Source organism: Ambystoma mexicanum, chromosome 8, assembly GCF_040938575.1.
Source record: "Ambystoma mexicanum isolate Mex_15411 chromosome 8, UKY_AmexF1_1, whole genome shotgun sequence".
Classification (NCBI taxonomy): domain Eukaryota; kingdom Metazoa; phylum Chordata; class Amphibia; order Caudata; family Ambystomatidae; genus Ambystoma; species Ambystoma mexicanum.
The window spans coordinates 1,446,759,526-1,446,777,254 of NC_090929.1; the positions used below are offsets into that span (position 1 = coordinate 1,446,759,526).

General features: G+C 48.8%; 1 protein-coding gene across 4 annotated transcripts in view; it reads left to right on the top strand.

The window, feature by feature from the left end:
• The window catches only part of LOC138473098 (prominin-1-A-like), a 1,012,351-nt gene that overhangs the window by 28,234 nt on the left and 966,388 nt on the right, over positions 1 to 17,729 (top strand). The window lies entirely within an intron of this gene.

Below are 17,729 nucleotides of genomic sequence, written 5' to 3' on the forward strand. Positions count from 1 at the left end.
GCAGCATGACACATGTCCTGGTGATCTTGGCCACCTTCTCATGGCCGTTCAGGAGAGTGCCACCCGACCTTCTTATGCACCTAAACCGTGTCTTCAAAAGGCCAAATGTCTGCTCAATCACGACACGGGTACGGGTATGTGCACGATTGTAGTCCTCTTCATGCCGGTTCTGTGGGTTCCGTACAGGGGTAAGGAGCCAACTCTTCAGGGGATAGCCGGCATCGCCTGTATGGAGGGAAGAATGGGGACCTGTTACTGTTGACGTCTGGAGCGGCATGTACATGTCACACAAATCGACTTTAAATTCTGATTGAAATCCATGACTACAAGCATGCATGCAAACGATCTGTGTGACTGCAATTTGCAAAGGTGTGCTTGACCCTGCAAGTGGACATGCCCGATTCATGCCTCCGACAGCAATTGACATGTCCTGAGTGAGGCCAGGTCTTAGGTGTCCCTGAGCCCCAGCATATTTGGTACCACACTGCTAGTGTACTGCCATTCCGACATTGATGTTGCCATGCTGTGTAGCATTACTTCACTGGTGCTATAGGTGTGTGGTTCAATGCTATGGCTAGGGGTGATCCCTTTGCATGCATTCAAGGGCACATTTCTGTATTGATGTTGTGCTGCGCTAATACTTTATTACCATCTTGACGCCATGTTGCTAATTTGTGTATTATGTGGTGTGGCATGATGTGCAATGTGGATGTGGATGGATGTGTAATATTCGTAGACCTGGATTGTTCTCTATGTTATGTAGCTTATAATTGCATGTGGGTTCTTCTCAAGTACATTGCGGCCTTCCCTGATGGACATTGGCGTATATCTGTATGTCCATTTGTCCTACGGACGACAGGCTACACCCAGTTGGAGTATGTATCTCCCCCCCAATCACACTGCCATGTGCTTGCCCTGCTTCTCACCAAGTAGCCACGAACGTTGTCCGGCTTGTCGCTCCATGTAGCGTGGTATGGTTGAGTTCCGCAGGACCATGGAATCATGGGTTGATCCGGGAAATCGGGCACAACAATGTGTGATTATCTTGTTAGCGTCACATACCATTTGGACATTGATGGAGTGGAATTGCTTCCTGTTTCGGTAGACTACTTCATTGTGATCTGGGACCACCAATTCCACATGGGTACAGTCGATGGCCCCAATGCAACTTGGGATGCCTGCCAGTGAATAGAAGCCAACTTTGGTGTTTGCGATCTCCTGGGCAGTCCATGGCATGAATGTGTTCGGGTGCCTGCTTCAGGAGGGCATCCAGTACCTGGTTCAGCGTGCGTGAGAATACTGGTTGTGAGATGCCATGCATCTGCCCCACTGTATGCTGGTAGGTGCCTGTGGCCAGGAAGTGGAGCACAGTCACCACCTTCAGTAGCGGGGGGATGGCAGTTCTGATGTCTATGAGGCTGACAATGTCGTCATGTATCATGTCGACGATGCTGGTGATGGTATCCCGTTCCAGACGGTACAGGGTGTGTATCTGCTCAGGGGTTAGGTTAAATGGACTGGCTCGGATCCTGGGGATTGGTGGCTGCCTCTGTGGTATGACTAGGTGCTCTGGTGGTGCTTGCTGCGCCTGTCTTGCCCTCCTCCTCCTGCGTCTCCTCTGTGCTGCCTGTTGTTGTTGTTGCTGCTGCACTACAATCATGTCCTCCAGCCCATGTAATGCTGCTAGTATTGGAACCATCTTGGTGTGGGAAGGGGTGTGTGAAGGGGTGTGGTGTGCTCCTTTTGTGCTGCCACAGACTCCATTGCCTCCACCTGTGCTGATTGTGTCCACCTGTGGCAGGTGGGAACACTGCTCAGTTCTATTAATGAACTGAGCAGATGCCGGTATTAGCGCCATGCCGGTAAGGGGTTTTTGGGGCTTTACCATGCCACTATTTGCATGTCTGCATGGCTTGTGATGGTGTGCTATTAGCGGCATGGCGCTTTTCACGGGATGAAGGGTCACGCGCCCGCGAACTAGCCGCTATTAGTGGCACCGTACTTACCGGTGCCGCTAATAGCGGTAATCCAGGTCGTAATTGGCATGGGGATTTAACGATACCGGTATTCCCTTACAGTAACGTTAATCCCTTACCACACAACGTGTAATGAGGCCCATGATCTTAATCCTGAGGCTCTTCACCACAGTGCAAGATTTTGGGCAGGGTCCCAAACAGTCAGGCCAAAACTCAGAGGTCGAACTACTGAGGGCTTGGCCAATCACCAGTACCTCAGTCTTTTCCCCATTCAGTTTTAGCGAGTTAGCAGACATCCACAGGTATACAGCAGAAAGGCAGTCTCTCAGAAGCTAGGATTTTCTCTTGGGGCATTTAGATGAAAAAAGATCTGAGTATCGTTTGCATACATAAAGAAATGCACACCAAAAGTAGCAATGAGCTTGGCAAGTGCCAACCATGTATAGATTAAAAAGCAAAAGGGAAAGTGCTGAACCCTGAGGGACTCCACAGTACAACACCATCGGAGGCGAGGTGAAAGGGGGGAGAGACACCACCTGAGTGCGATCTGATTAAAAATGACGCAAACCATTTCAGAAGCATTCCTGAAACTCCAGCCTCCAAGAAGCATTTCAGAAGCCTCTGGTGATCAATAGTGTCAAAGGCTGCGGAGAGATCGAGTAGAATAAGGACCCTTGTCTCTCTGCAATCATGGGCCAGAGTGATGTCATCATGGACTGCGATCATAAATGACTCCGTACCCATCGCAGGACGAAAACAGGCCTGAAAAGGATGGAGAATATTATTGGCCTCAAAATAGGCCGACGGCTGAGAGTAATGATAGTTTCGAACAGCTTAGTGTAACGCTCACCTGATTCCCGCAGAGGCGCCGGTCTTGACTGGGTGAATGCCGTATCTTCAAAGGTGATGTGTAACACACGGTTGGCTCTTTGGGCTGGACCTCTGTGCACTGTATGTCTGACTCGAAGAGTAAGATGTCTGCAGATAGAAAATATGGGATTAATGAACTGGGGTTATTGGGTGCCTCTATCCTCTTCCCTTTCTCTTCTCCTGTAGAACCCCAAAGGTTAACACCCTCACCTTAGGTAAGTGAACGCTGAGCTCTCCATCTGCCTCGGGGCAGAGTGCCGTAACCAGTTTCTTCACTGGATAAGGGTGCAGGCCTCTTGACCTCAGAGGACTGCTGTCCATCGTTAACTGCACGAACGGTAAGTTCTGGGCACTTCAAATGTCTTAAGTCTTTTGTAATGATATCTCTTGTTTTGCAGGGTTCCGGCGATGGCGGATGGCGGGCTGATGAGAGTTGAGGATCGAACCCGCATGAGGAATAGAAGCGCCTGGAAGCACGTAAGTAAGCGCTTGTAGCCTGCTTCACGATGCGCACTAACTGTCCCTTTTATCTTACAGGTACAAGTTCGGAGCTTTAGAGAAGCTGAAGGGTGCTGGAATACCCACTGGATTCGGCGTGGGAAGGAGTAATGGCACGTGAGTAATAAAGTTGCCCAATGTCTTTAAACGCACCTTCTTTTGTCTTTCAGATGCGGGATGCAGCGCCGAAGGCCTCCGGAGCGTGCGAAGAGCTGGTAAGCTTTTGTCTTTCAGATGCCGGAATGCAGTGCGAAGACCTCCGGAGCATGCGAAGAGTAGGTAAGCCTTTGTCTTTCAGATGCCGGAATGCAGCGCGAGGCGTTGGTGACAGCCGATGGACCAGGTAAGAGATGCGCTGCCACTGAAGACCGTAGTGCTAACCTGTTCTTTCTTTGTCTTTACAGGTGCTGCTGAAGACTGGATTCCAGGATGGTAAGCCTTTGTTCCCTTAGGCCCAGGATCAGAAGCAGAAGACACGATGAGCGTTCTGCTGCAGAGAATGCAGAATAACGCAAAGCAAGATTCATCCATCGGGTGTGGTTTAAATAGCCTCCTGTAGTGCTTAGGTGTCTCCTTCCACAGCCACGCCTAGGTAAGAAAAGAGTTCCTGCTTTCCAGAAGAGTTCCAGTGTTCTGAACCTAGGGAGTGGCTCCTGCCCCACCCAACAGGAAAAGTAGTCCCAAACAGAAGAGGATCAGGGGTTCAACTGGCAGGTAAGTAAGCAGCATGGTCTGCTGCAGGTAAGTCCACCCAAGCATTATGAGCCCGGCGCTTCCAGCGCTGGGACTGGGCATCTTTATGAGCCTGGTGCCACTGGCGCCAGGACATGGTCCAAAAGGTCCCAATTGGGACTGGCTGGCACTCGGAACCGGGGTTATGGGTCTGCTTCCAAGGGAGTCGGGCAAGTCCTGATCTTTTGGAAGCAGAGATCATGACAGCACCCCCCCTCAAGGCCCCTCCCAAACCAGGCTTCTCCGGGGGTTTGGGCTTGTTAGGAAATGTTCGATGAAATCTTTTGATTAGGCGAGGCGCGTGGACATATTCTGCAGGTTCCCAGGATCTTTCTTGGGGACCGTAGCCTTTCCAGTCAATCAGGTAAAATAGTTTAGATTTGGAGATCTTGGAATCCAGGATGCTTTTGACTTCAAACTCGAGTTCTCCATCAACTAGAATAGGTTTTGGAGATGTAGTTAGTCGGGTTTGAGGTTGCACGGGTTTTAATAGAGAGACTTGGAAGACCGGATGTATCTTCATGTGAGGGGGCAAGTCCAACTTGACCGCTACTGGATTTACTATGGTAGTTATGGAATAGGGACCAAGGTATCTTGGGTTGAATGTGCGTGGTCCTTTTAGAGGTAGATATTTGGTGGATAACCAGACTTGATCTCCTACTTGATATTGGGGGGCTTCCTTCCGATGTTGGTCTGCTCCTTTCTTGTACTGTTCTTTAGCCCTTTGAAGGTGAGAAACGGCTTCCTTAAAGGCTTGGGTGATTGTAGAATGCAGGTGGTCTACTGCTGGTGTTCCAAGATCTTGTAGTGGATCCAACTCCGAGGTTCAAGGGTGACTACCGTATAAAAGAAAAAACGGGGTCTTCCCAGTTCCCGAGTGGACAGAGTTATTGTAGGCATATTCGGCTATCCAAAGGATATCTTTCCAAGTTTTTTCAGTTTGTTGTAGCATGCAGCGCAAATACTGTTCCAGAGTTTGATTGGTCCTCTCGGTTTGTCCGTCGGTCTGAGGGTGGTGACTGGTCGATAGTCTCACATCAATTTGAGCCGACCGACAGCAACTTCGCCAAAAATGAGAAATAAATTGACTACCTCGATCCGAAATTAGAACTGAAGGAAAACCGTGCAGTCGGACGATGTTTTCGAGAAATTCTCGGGCCAAAGTTGCTGCTGTTGGTAAGCCTTTGAGTGGAATGAAATGCGCCATCTTGGAGAATAGGTCCACGATTACTAGGATCGTATTGTATCCGGAGCATGGAGGTAGATCGGTGATGAAGTCCATAGAAAGCGTATGCCAAGGGCGAGGCGGGATGTCAATAGGGCGTAAGAGGCCGGCTGGTTTTTCCTTTTGACTCTTGTTTTGGGCGCATACTCCACAGGACATTATAAAGTCTCTGATATCTTTTTTCCAAGACGGCCACCAGAAGTAGCGCTTGATCTTTTCCGAGGTCTTGGTCATACCGGGATGTCCTTCCATTAAAGAATCGTGATAACAAGAGATTACCTTTTTCTGTAAATCTGTGCTGGGCAGGTATAACCGTTCTTGGAAATATAATAGGTTGTCCTTCACCGTAAAGTCCTTTCCCTGCAGATGCCAATTCTGTATGTCTGCTGGAGTTACCAGTAGCCTGGCTTTATCCTTAACTTCCTCTATGGATTGTGTGGCGATTACACCTAGAATTCTTTGTTCGGGAATGATAGGTACAAGTTTAGGATTGATCAAATGTTCTTCCACTCCCATCCGAGAAAGGGCATCAGCTTTACCGTTTTTTGTACCAGGTCGATAGGTAATTATGAAGTCAAACTCGGCAAAGAATAGTGCCCAACGGAGTTGCCTAGAGGATTGAGCTTTTGCGGTTTTCAAATATTGCAGGTTTCGGTGATCTGTAATCACAGTAACGGTGTGTCGGGCCCCCAGAAGATAATGCCGCCAAGCCTTAAAGGCGGACTTGATAGCTAGAAGTTCCTTATCAGTAATAGTGTAATTGATTTCAGGAGGTGAGAATTTGCGGGACCAAAATGCCACGGGATGCAACTGATTGGTTACTGGGTCCTTTTGTGATGGAACTGCCCCCATGGCAAGACTCGAAGCATCAGTTTCAACGATGTAGGGGAGTTCTGGGCGAGGATGTTTTAAGATCGGTGCAGAGATAAATCTAGTCTTCAAATTCTGGAAAGCTTGTTCCGCCTCGGTAGACCATTCAAAATGTTTGTTTTTCTTTAACAAGGCGGTGATGGGCTGGACTATTCGAGAGAATTCGGGGATAAACCTGCGGTAAAAGTTAGCGAAGCCTAACATGCTTTGAACACCTTTTACGGAGGATGGCGATGGCCATTTGAGAATTGCATCGACCTTCTTTGAATCCATACGCACTCCGCTAGATGATAATATGAATCCCAAGAATTCAACTTCAGTCACGTTGAAAACACATTTTTCCAATTTAGCGAAAAGTTTGTGTTGACGCAATCTCTCGAGGACCATTTTCACGTGTTTCCAATGTTCAGTTTCCGATGAAGAATAAACAAGGATGTCGTCAATGTAAACAACAACACACACATCTATGAGCTCTCTAAGGACATCGTTCATAAAATATTGAAAGGCGGCCGGGGCATTGCAAAGTCCGAAGGGCATGACCTGATATTCAAATAGCCCATACTTGGTGCGGAAGGCTGTCTTCCATTCATCGCCCTCTTTTACTCGTACCAAGTGGTAGGCTCCTCTAAGATCCAGCTTTGTATATATGCATGCTTTTCTGACTTGGTCCAGGAGTTCAGGGATCAAAGGTAACGGATATCTATTCTTAACGGTGATCTGGTTCAGGGCGCGATAATCTATACAAGTTCTAAGGTCCCCTTCTTTTTTTGGAACGAAGAACAAAGCTGAGGAAGCAGGGGACTTGGAAGGACGAGTAAACCCATTCGCTAGGTATTGATCCAGGTATTGTCGGAGGTGAAGATTCTCAGGCTCGGTGAGGGCATAAATTCTACTACAAGGAGGAGTAGATCCAGGTATCAGGTCTATCTGGCAGTCATAAGACCTATGAGGAGGTAGAGAGTTAGCCTGATCCTTCCGGAAAACATCTTGGAATTCTAGGTATTCAGGAGGTAACTGAGGAGCCTCCGAGGAAATTGCTGCCAGTGCAACACCAGGTCGAGGGTGACAAGTGGAGACACATTCTGGAAACTGAACCGTTCTTGCTCGCCAATCGATCTGAGGATTGTGCTTCTCTAACCAAGGAATTCCTAGAATAATCTGGAACTGGGGGGCCTTGATCACATCGAACACGATCTTCTCATGGTGTCCATCTTGACTTACTAGTATCACTTCTTGGGTGGTATGCGTTACTGGTCCGGAGGCGATCTCCGTACCATCCACCGTAGTAATGACGTCCTTTACAGCCTTTGGACAAAGAGTCAGATTCATCCTCAAAACCATTTCATGATCCACATAATTGCCGATGGCACCGCTGTCGACGTAAGCTTCAATCGCATGTAATCGATCCGGATGTTCAGGGCTAATGAGGACCATAGGTATCACGAAATGCGAGGTCACGGAACTGGTTTTAACGCTCGGCAAGAGGACCTCTATTGTTGTCGGGCGAGGTCGTTTCCCTGCTCAGAGTTTGTGACCCTGGTAACTGCAGCTCCTACTGCCTTCTTGGCTGGTTTCACCGGACAGTCTCGAAGAAAGTGCCCCGAATTTCCGCAATAGAGGCATAATTGCAGCTGTTTTCTCCTTTCCCGCTCCTTTTGTGTTAGTGGTCCTTTCAGGCACCCTATTTGCATGGGTTCCCCAGAGTCTACTCCTTTGGTAGGAGTTGGTGGTTTGGAAAATACTCGAGCATCAAACTTGGAACGATCGGCCTTCCTGTTCTGCAGTCTGTGGTCAATTTGAACGACTAAGTCAATATAGTCCGAACAGTCTTGCGGGGGATTCACTACTTGGGCTAACACATCTTTGAGCTCTCCACGTAGACCTCTATAAAACAGCGTAATCCTTTTGTCCTCAGGCCATCGAGTTTCCACTATCAGTCTGTTGAAAGACGCAATATAAGCCAAAAGGTCTTGATTACCCTGTCGCAATGAAAGGAGCTCATTGTCCAAGGCCTGCCCCTGTGAATGTCTTGCAAACAGTTTTTCCATACTGAGCTGAAAAGCTCGAAAATCATGGAGAACCGGATCATCTTGATTAACTAGAGGGATCGACCAGTCTGCCGCATTGCCACTAAGGTACGAAAGCACGAAAGCTACCTTAGCTTGATCAGTTGGAAACGCTGCTGGCCGGCATAAGAAGTGCAACCGGCACTGATTAATAAATACTGCAAACCTCTTTGGGTCACCAGAAAATCGTTCGGGCGGAGCCAGAGGTACATTCCCAGGTAGGTTGATCTGCACTGGGTTCGTAGAGGATGTTGAAGGAAGATTTGCCCCTGATGCGGGTAACAGAGTTTGTCCGGCTTGTGACTGTAGCAATTGTCTAGCGAGATCGTCTGTTCGCTCCTTGGAAATAATCAGTTCCCTTCTTAGAGCATTCGTTTCCTGACGGGCTGCATGCACTTCTGCTCTTAGTTCCCCAAGTAACTGGGCTAGCTGGTCGGTATCCGAGGTTTCCATAGCGCCTGGGTGGGAGTTTTGCGATGGGCTTTGCGTTCTGTAACGCTCACCTGATTCCCGCAGAGGCGCCGGTCTTGACTGGGTGAATGCCGTATCTTCAAAGGTGATGTGTAACACACGGTTGGCTCTTTGGGCTGGACCTCTGTGCACTGTATGTCTGACTTGAAGAGTAAGATGTCTGCAGATAGAAAATATGGGATTAATGAACTGGGGTTATTGGGTGCCTCTCTCCTCTTCCCTTTCTCTTCTCCTGTAGAACCCCAAAGGTTAACACCCTCACCTTAGGTAAGTGAACGCCGAGCTCTCCATCTGCCTCGGGGCAGGGTGCCGTAACCAGTTTCTTCACTGGATAAGGGTGCAGGCCTCTTGACCTCAGAGGACTGCTGTCCGTCGTTAACTGCACAAACCGTAAGTTCTAGGCACTTCAAATGTCTTAAAAGTCTTTTGTAATGATATCTCTTGTTTTGCAGGGTTCCGGCGATGGCGGATGGCGGGCTGATGAGAGTTGAGGATCGAACCCGCGTGAGGAATAGAAGCGCCTGGAAGCACGTAAGTAAGCGCTTGTAGCCTGCTTCACGATGCGCACTAACTGTCCCTTTTATCTTGCAGGTATAAGTTCGGAGCTTTAGAGAAGCTGAAGTGTGCTGGAATACCCACTGGATTCGGCGTGGGAAGGAGTAATGGCACGTGAGTAATAAAGTTGCCCAATGTCTTTAAACGCACCTTCTTTTGTCTTTCAGATGCGGGATGCAGCGCCGAAGGCCTCCGGAGCGTGCGAAGAGCTGGTAAGCTTTTGTCTTTCAAATGCCGGAATGCAGTGCGAAGACCTCCGGAGCATGCGAAGAGTAGGTAAGCCTTTGTCTTTCAGATGCCGGAATGCAGCGCGAGGCGTTGGTGACAGCCGATGGACCAGGTAAGAGATGCGCTGCCACTGAAGACCGTAGTGCTAACCTGTTCTTTCTTTGTCTTTACAGGTGCTGCTGAAGACTGGATTCCAGGATGGTAAGCCTTTGTTCCCTTAGGCCCAGGATCAGAAGCAGAAGACACGATGAGCGTTCTGCTGCAGAGAATGCAGAATAACGCAAAGCAAGATTCATCCATCGGGTGTGGTTTAAATAGCCTCCTGTAGTGCTTAGGTGTCTCCTTCCACAGCCATGCCTAAGAAAAGAGTTCCTGCTTTCCAGAAGAGTTCCAGTGTTCTGAACCTAGGGAGTGGCTCCTGCCCCACCCAACAGGAAAAGTAGTCCCAAACAGAAGAGGATCAGGGGTTCAACTGGCAGGTAAGTAAGCAGCATGGTCTGCTGCAGGTAAGTCCACCCAAGCATTATGAGCCATTGGGACTGGCTGGCACTCGGAACCGGGGTTATGGGTCTGCTTCCAAGGGAGTCGGGCAAGTCCTGATCTTTTGGAAGCAGAGATCATGACACTTAGACATGGCCGGAAGAAGCGAGATGGGGCGAAGTTTTCGGCCACTGCAGGATCGAGAATGGGCTTCTTGAGCAAGGGGGAAACCACATCATGCTTAGGAGGAGCAGCAATAAATCCTGTAACACATGTGTGTAGGAGTGCCTCAGTGAGCAAAGGAACCAAGTTCATAGATGGGTCCTTCAGGATGTGCAATGGAATAGGGTCCACAGGAGAAGCATATTTAAGCTTTAGTAATGCGTCTGCCCCAAGATTTTCTGTGACGGTGACAAAACGGAAGGTGCTGGGACGACAGTTTGTTGGGCAGCTCACAGGTATAACAGAGACAGAAGACATAGGTCTCTCCACACGAATCTTCTCCCGTATCATGTGTAATTTGTCTAGGAAAAAAGAAGAAATCTGGTCACAATGCGCTCGAGTACGGGTGACCATGGAGGGAGCTGGTACAGGAGCAGAAAGTTCTTTGGCTACCACAGAAAGCTCTTTTGAAGAGCAAGGGGCCTTGAGAATACGGTTAGCATAGTGCTGAGCTTTGGCGATTTTTATATATAGTTGATAATGATCCTGAACTTGCGCATAAACCACCTTAGTAAGGGAATCAGACAACAGGTGCCAGTTCCGCTCCAAGGGGCGGCACTTCTGTTTCAATAGCCTCAGTTACAGAGAATACCATAGAGCTGAGGGGACAGTGCGAGTAGTGAGCAGCTGAAGATGGGCCAAAGCATCAGCTGTGTGTTTCAAAGCAGAGACCAAAGCATCACAAATATTCATGCCATTGTTTCTACACTGTTGAGTAACAGCAATAACAGTGTTAGAAATGCTGTCAGTAGAAACCTTAGAACCAACGTCATAAACATTTCATCGGCGGGGCGGACTTGATTTTAGGAGAAATATAAGGAAAAGAAAAAGGGATAAAAAATGATCTGACCATAACATAGGAAGGGGGTTGGAAACCTGGAGGTCTGTAATATTTGAAAAAAATCAAGTCAAGCTGATTACCCCCTACATGAGTGGGGCTATGGTTACAGAGAGAAAAATCATAATCTTCAAGAAAAGCAACAAGGCTCTGCGCATGAGGGTCAGAGGGTTGCAAAAGATGGAAGTTAAAATCTCCCAATAAAACTACGTTATGGTAGATCAGGGCAAGATTTGCAATGACTTGCGCAAAGTCAGCCACAAATTGAGTGGTGACATAGACCGGTGGACGATACTCGCCAAAAAATAAGCAGCATATTCTGGGGAGACCTGCACTTTAATGAGGACCAACTCACAAGGGAGTTTATGGTCAAATTGAACTGATTAACCATTAAGAGACTTCTCCACAACACTTCTCAACAACAAAGGCAACACCATCTCCACACTTGGGAGGTGACCTATCTAATTGCAATATCTCATAGTTAGCTGGAAAAAGCTGTACAATATCTGGACCTGAGTGGGCATTAAACCGGGTCTCAGTAATGCCGAACACATTAGGAGCAAATGTTTCTAAAATATCTCTCAGATCATCCCAGTGTGCAACCACAGAACGGGCATCAATCGGTAGGGCTTTCTGTGAAAGGAATTGGGCAAAAGATTTCTGTAGAACAGAGGGGTATTACGCTCACCTGGTCTCTGCGGGGATGTTGGGGCACGGTTGCAGCCCTCCCTGGAACTGGCTCCCCTGGGTCAGGCTTCTTTCGCTGCTCCTGTGTTGTGGACTGAGCTGGCTGTTGGTACTGCCCCTGCGAGAATACGAGGGGCCTTGAGAATGCTGTGATATGGCTGTGGTCTCCCTTGAACCCTTCTTCCCAGAATGTGGTGAGCTTGCGCCTACCCATATAGTCTCACCTGTTTAATTATGATGGCAAGCTCTCCGTCCTGCTTCTCACTGCAGGGGCGCTTTTAGATAGACCTAGTTTCTTCACTGGTCCATGTGCATGGCAGTCCAGACCGGCTCTGGCTGAACCACTTCAAAGGTAAGCATCCTTTGATAATGATTATTGTCTGTATTCTTTTGTAATGTCTTTTTCCTTGATTATTGTCCGTATCTCTTCTAATGTCTTTCCTCCTCCCCAATAGGTGATGTGAGGCCCAGCGGAATTGCGGTGCAAGAGGCGAGCCCCAATGGAGAACAGGGGAGTTCACGAAGTCCCAATAGGTGGCAAGTTTGGTTCTTAGGTCAAGCGTGAGGATTGGTTTGCGTGCGACCTTAGCGTAATGTCTTTATAGTTTTTCTAACCTTGTTTGTCCTTTTCTCTTGCAGGAATGCCCTGGCGAAGTCAGACTGGAATGCTGTTATCCGAAGATCTGCCGGACGGTGAAGGATGCCTTTATCCGCGAAGATGCTGGGCAAAGATGGGATAAGTGTTGAGGCTGGGAGCCGGGATCAGGTAAGGATGCGCTCCGACTGCGGTTGCTGCTGGAATCGGGTAAGGATTCGCTCCGACTGCGGTTGCTGCTGGAATCGGGTAAGGATGCGCTCCGACTGCGGTTGCTGCTGGAATCGGGTAAGGATGCGCTCCGACTGCGGTTGCTGATGGAATCGGGTATGGATGCGCTCCGACTGTGGTTGCTGCTGGAGTCAGGTAAGGATGCGCTTCGACTGCGATTGCTGATGGAATCGGGTAAGGATGTGCTCCGACTGCGGTTGCTGCTCATGTCAGTTAAGGATGCGCTTCGACTGCGATTGCTGATGGAATCGGGTAAGGATGTGCTCCGACTGCGGTTGCTGCTGGAATCAGGTAAGATGCACTTCAGGCGGCGGTGAGTGTTACACTGCTATAAGCAGACTAATGCAAAGCGCTTGCATGCGGGCGGAGCAGTCTTAAATGGCCTGCTCCCAGCCATGCCATTTGTTTTGACTTGTGGCCCCACCCTGCCACTCCCAGAATATGCTGCATGTTCAGCCCAATGCACTCCTATGGCCACGCTCGACCTGGAGGCCCGTGCAGGCCCTGCAGGGGAGGAAATAGCACGTTCACCAGAATAAAAGTGTGCAGAGCACACTTTCTCATCAGCCTGGTTCCAAAGGCGCCAGGACTGGGTCCAACAGGACCCTTTATGTAGGGGAGCTTGTGGTTCTTGCCCTGTGGCCATGACAGCACTCCCCCCTCAAGGCCCCTCTCACGGGTGCTCTTCCTCCTGGTCCTGGCTTGGTGGGGTTGCTACGATGGAATTAGTTGTGGGGCATGGACAAATTCACTAGGTTCCCTTGTACGATCTTGAGTTCCATAACCTTTCCAATTTATAAGATAGTCCGATGGAATCCAAAATGGTTTTGACTTCGTATTCTGGTTTTCCTTCTATGATGTCGGGCTCGGGTGGTGCCTCAATCCGAGTATCTGGTTTCAAGAGAGAAACGTGGAACACCGGATAGATCTGCATATTAGATGGTAAATCCAATTTCATGGCAGCAGAGTTAATGAAGGCTTTGATGGGGTAAGGTCCCAGGTACCTGGGACGGAAGGCTCGTGGTCCTTTCAAGGGAATGTTCTTGGACGCCAACCAGACCTTATCCACGACTTGATAATGCAGAGCCTCTCTTCGGTGTCGGTCTGCAATTTTTTTCTGTTGTTCTTTGGCTCTGGTCAGGTTGTCAGCTGCTTCTTTAAGGGTTTGAGTGATAGTTCGAGTGATAGTCTTGTGCAAGGTTGTAACTGCTGGCATTTCCAATTCATCAAGTGAATCAAAAGTGGACGTTCAACCATGCACTGTGTAGAATGGGGTCTGTCCGGTGCTAGTGTGGATGGAATTATTGTAGGCAAATTCGGTCAACCAGAGAATGTTTTTCCAGGACTCCTCAGTTTGTTGTAACATACACCTCAGGTATTGCTCCAAGGTGTGGTTGGTCCGTTCGGTTTGGCCATCGGTTTGGGGATGATGACTCGTGGATAACCAGATTTCAATTTTGGCTATAGTACCTTCTCCAGAGTGCTGAGACGAATTGTGTTCCGCGATCTGAGATCAATACAGATGGGGAGACTGTCTAACTTGACAATTTGCTCCAGAAACACAGTGGCAAGGGCAGAAGCAGTGGGAAGCCCCTTCAATGGGCCATCTTGGAGAATAAGTCTGCAATAACCAGGATTGTGTTAAACCCGTTGAAGGGAGGAAGGTTGGTGATAAAGTCCATAAACAGCGTATGCCATGGTGCTGGTGGTAAAGTCAAGGGACTTAGTAACCCTGCTGGACTTAACCTCTGAGATGTATGTGGCATGCAGACACCACACGTCACAATGAATTGGGCAATGTCTTTCTCCAGGTTGGCCACCAATAGCCCTTTTGTATTTTAGCCTGTCTTGGCAATCCCTGGGTGTCCTCCCACTAATGATCCATGGTAGTTTGCTATTATCTGGTCTTGTACTTTCTTGTCCTGAATACATAGTCTCCCTTGAAAATAGGGTAGATCATTTTCGATGGTGCATTGGTCTCCTCTAGCTAGCCACTCCTGTTGTGTGCTGTTTGGTTCATCCGGGATCGGAGATCGGTTTTCAAGTCATCCAAACAGGCGGTTGGGGAGATTTGGTTTTGTGTCCGCTCTTCTGTAATGATGGCCACAGGCTCAGATGTGGTGAAGGCTTCTTTGTCCTCACCTATGCATGACGGAGTGTCTGCTTTCCCATTGCGTACTCCTGGTCTGTAAGTAATGACAAAATCGTATTCTGCAAAGAAGAGGGCCCTGCGAAGCTGGCATGAGGATTGGGCCCTGGCAGTCTTCAAGTATTGAAGATTACGGTGATCTGTCATAACTGTGACTGTGTGTCTTGCTCCCAGAAGATAGTGTCTCCATGTTTTGAAGGCTTCTTTGATCGCTAGCAGTTCCTTTTCACTGATTGCACAGTTCAATTCTGGCGCAGAAAACTTACGGGACCAAAATGCTATGGGATGTAATTGCGCCGTGTCTGGGTCCTTTTGCGATAATACTGCCCCCATGGCTACGTTGGAGGCGTTGTTTCGACCACATATGGCAGATCCGTTCAAGGGTGTCAAAGAACTGGTGCTGAGGTGAAAGCAAGTTTCAGTTCCTGGAAGGCGTTTTCTGCTTCGGGGGACCAGTAGAATTTCTTATTTTTTCTCAATAGAGAGGTAATTGGATTAACTATTTGTGAAAACCTTGGAATAAACCGCCAATAAAAATTGGCAAATCCGAGCACACTCTGTACTCCTTTTGTGGATGTTGGTGATGGCTATTGAAGGATAGCATCCACCTTGCGTGTGTCCATGTGTACTCCTCGTGGTGTGAGCATGAAGCCGAAAAATTCAACTTCCATAACAGGGAAGAAACACTTTTCTAATTTAGGAAACAGCCGATGCTGTCAAAGCTTTTCCAGAACTGCTCTTACATGGCCAACATGATCCTCCTTGAATTCTCAGTAAATAAAATGTTATCTATGTAGACGAGAGGGCAAACGTACAATAATTCATGAAGCACATTGTTCATAAAGAATTGGAACACCGCCGGGGCATTGCATAATCTAGAAGGCCTGACCTGATACTCAAAGTCCATATTTGGTTCGGAATGCCGACTTCCACTCGTCTCCCTTTTTAACTCTCACAAGGTGATGGGCTCCTCGTAGGTCCAGTTTTGTATAAATTTGAGCATTCGTCACCTGATCTAGAAGCTCCGGGATGAGAGGCAGGGGGTATCTGTTCATTACCGTGATTTGGTTCAGGGCTCTATAATCTATACAAGTTCTCAAGTCGCCCTCTTTCTTTGGTACGAAAAAAAGAGCCGAGGAGGCAGGGGACTTAGACAGGCGGATGAAGCCGTTAGCTAGGTACTGATCCAGGTAAGATTTCAGATGCTGGTTTTCTTGCTCCTAAATTCGACTGCAGGGAATTTGTGCTCTGGACACCAGTGTCATGATGCCTACCTCTAAGGAGCCAGGCCGGGCCCAGCAACCCCAGAGGCAGACATCATTTTCCCCAGGGAAGTCTCAGCGGGCCCAAGTCGGGGCCCTTTGGACTCAGTCCTGGTGCCTTAGGCGCCAGGCTCATAGCGGACCCCAGTCCTGGCGCCTTAGGCGCCAGGCTCATAGAAGAGGATATGTGTTTAAGTGCTTGGGTGCACACTTACCTGATGCAGACCTTGCTGCTTCATCCAGGCCCTCTTGAGGCCTGAATGGGACTACTTAACCTGTAGGACTACTTCACCACCCGGGTGTGGTCGGGGAAGGATACATACCTGATTGGTGGAAGGATACATACCAGGAACTTCTTCCAAGGCTATTTAAACCCCACCCGAACAGCTACACATGCTTCGCGTTGTTCTGCACCTAGCAGCTGGACGCTCACCGTGTCAGCTCCTGCATCCTGACTTCAGCCACGCCTGCCAGCACCCTGGAACACCTGCAAGGGGAGAAAGGAAGAGAATAGGAGAAGAAAAGCCCTTACCTGCTAAATCTGCATCCCGGAGTCATTTCTCCAACGGCTCTGAAAAGGAAGACATCATTTTAAAGGCATTTCGTTTCGATCGCTGCAGCGCTGCATTTTACTCACCTTTGCAAGGCGCTTCCATCTTCAGCAGCGATCTTCCGGATTCAGCTACGCCCCGGCGCCTAGAGGAAAAAAGACAAGAACAAAGGTGAGAGGGAGAAAAGGAATAAGGAAAGCTCAGTTTCCTTTTAAGTCTTACCTGTTGGATTATTCCCACTGCATTTCGGGTCCTGCCGCTTCCTGGCATCTCCGGACCCCGGCCCCTATGGGGAAAAAAGACAAAGACATTGAATGAGCGAATGCAAAGACATTACCTGAGCGCTCATCCAGAACTGTTTCACTTCGGGTCGGCGCCATATCTCCGGCACTCCGAACCCCGGCCCCTAAGGGGAAAAAGACATAAGCATTAGCGCTTGCTGCAATTAGACAACGAACATTATTATTAAGCTTGAACTTTTGAACAGAACTTTTACAGCGCCTTACCTGAACAGTCAAGCTTACCTGAACTCCCATCAATCCTCAATCCAGTGAAGTAACTGGGTTTCAACGCGCCCCTGCATCAGAAGCAGGACGGAGAGCTCATCCTTCCAAACCCTAAGGTGAGGCTTCACGGGGAATCGTGGAGGGTTGGAAGGGAGTGGGAGGCTTGAGCATTGTTCCACAGTTGGTAATACTCCCTTTTCACGCACAGGAGGGTATCCAACGAGCCAGGGAAGCCAGAATAGAGGGGCCCTTCCTGTCCATCTTCAGAGTTCTGCGCCTTCGACGCTGCGCCTCCGTGGGTGTTCGCTTGCTCCTTCTGGAACACATCCTGGTAATCCAGATATTCAGGGGGTAGGGAACTGGAGAGCCCCAGGATAGATTTCATCTTGAGTACCCGGCTCTTCACATTTTTGTAGTAGCAGATTTTAGCACATTCTTGAGGGAAGGTCAGCACTCGTTTCCACCAGTCGATCCGAGGGTTGTGGATTTCCAGCCAAGGCATTCCTAAGATCATCTGGAACTGAGGAGCTCCAAGATCGAAAGAGATGTCTTCCCGATGACCATCCTGACACATCAGCATGACTTTTTCTGTATGTTGTGTCACTGGGACGGATGACAACTGAGAACCATCCACTGCTGTGACGTTTTCCGATTTTTAGCTTTTGCTGGAGAAGTGTAATGCTCACCTGAACTCTGCGGGGACGCCCTGGAAGCTCT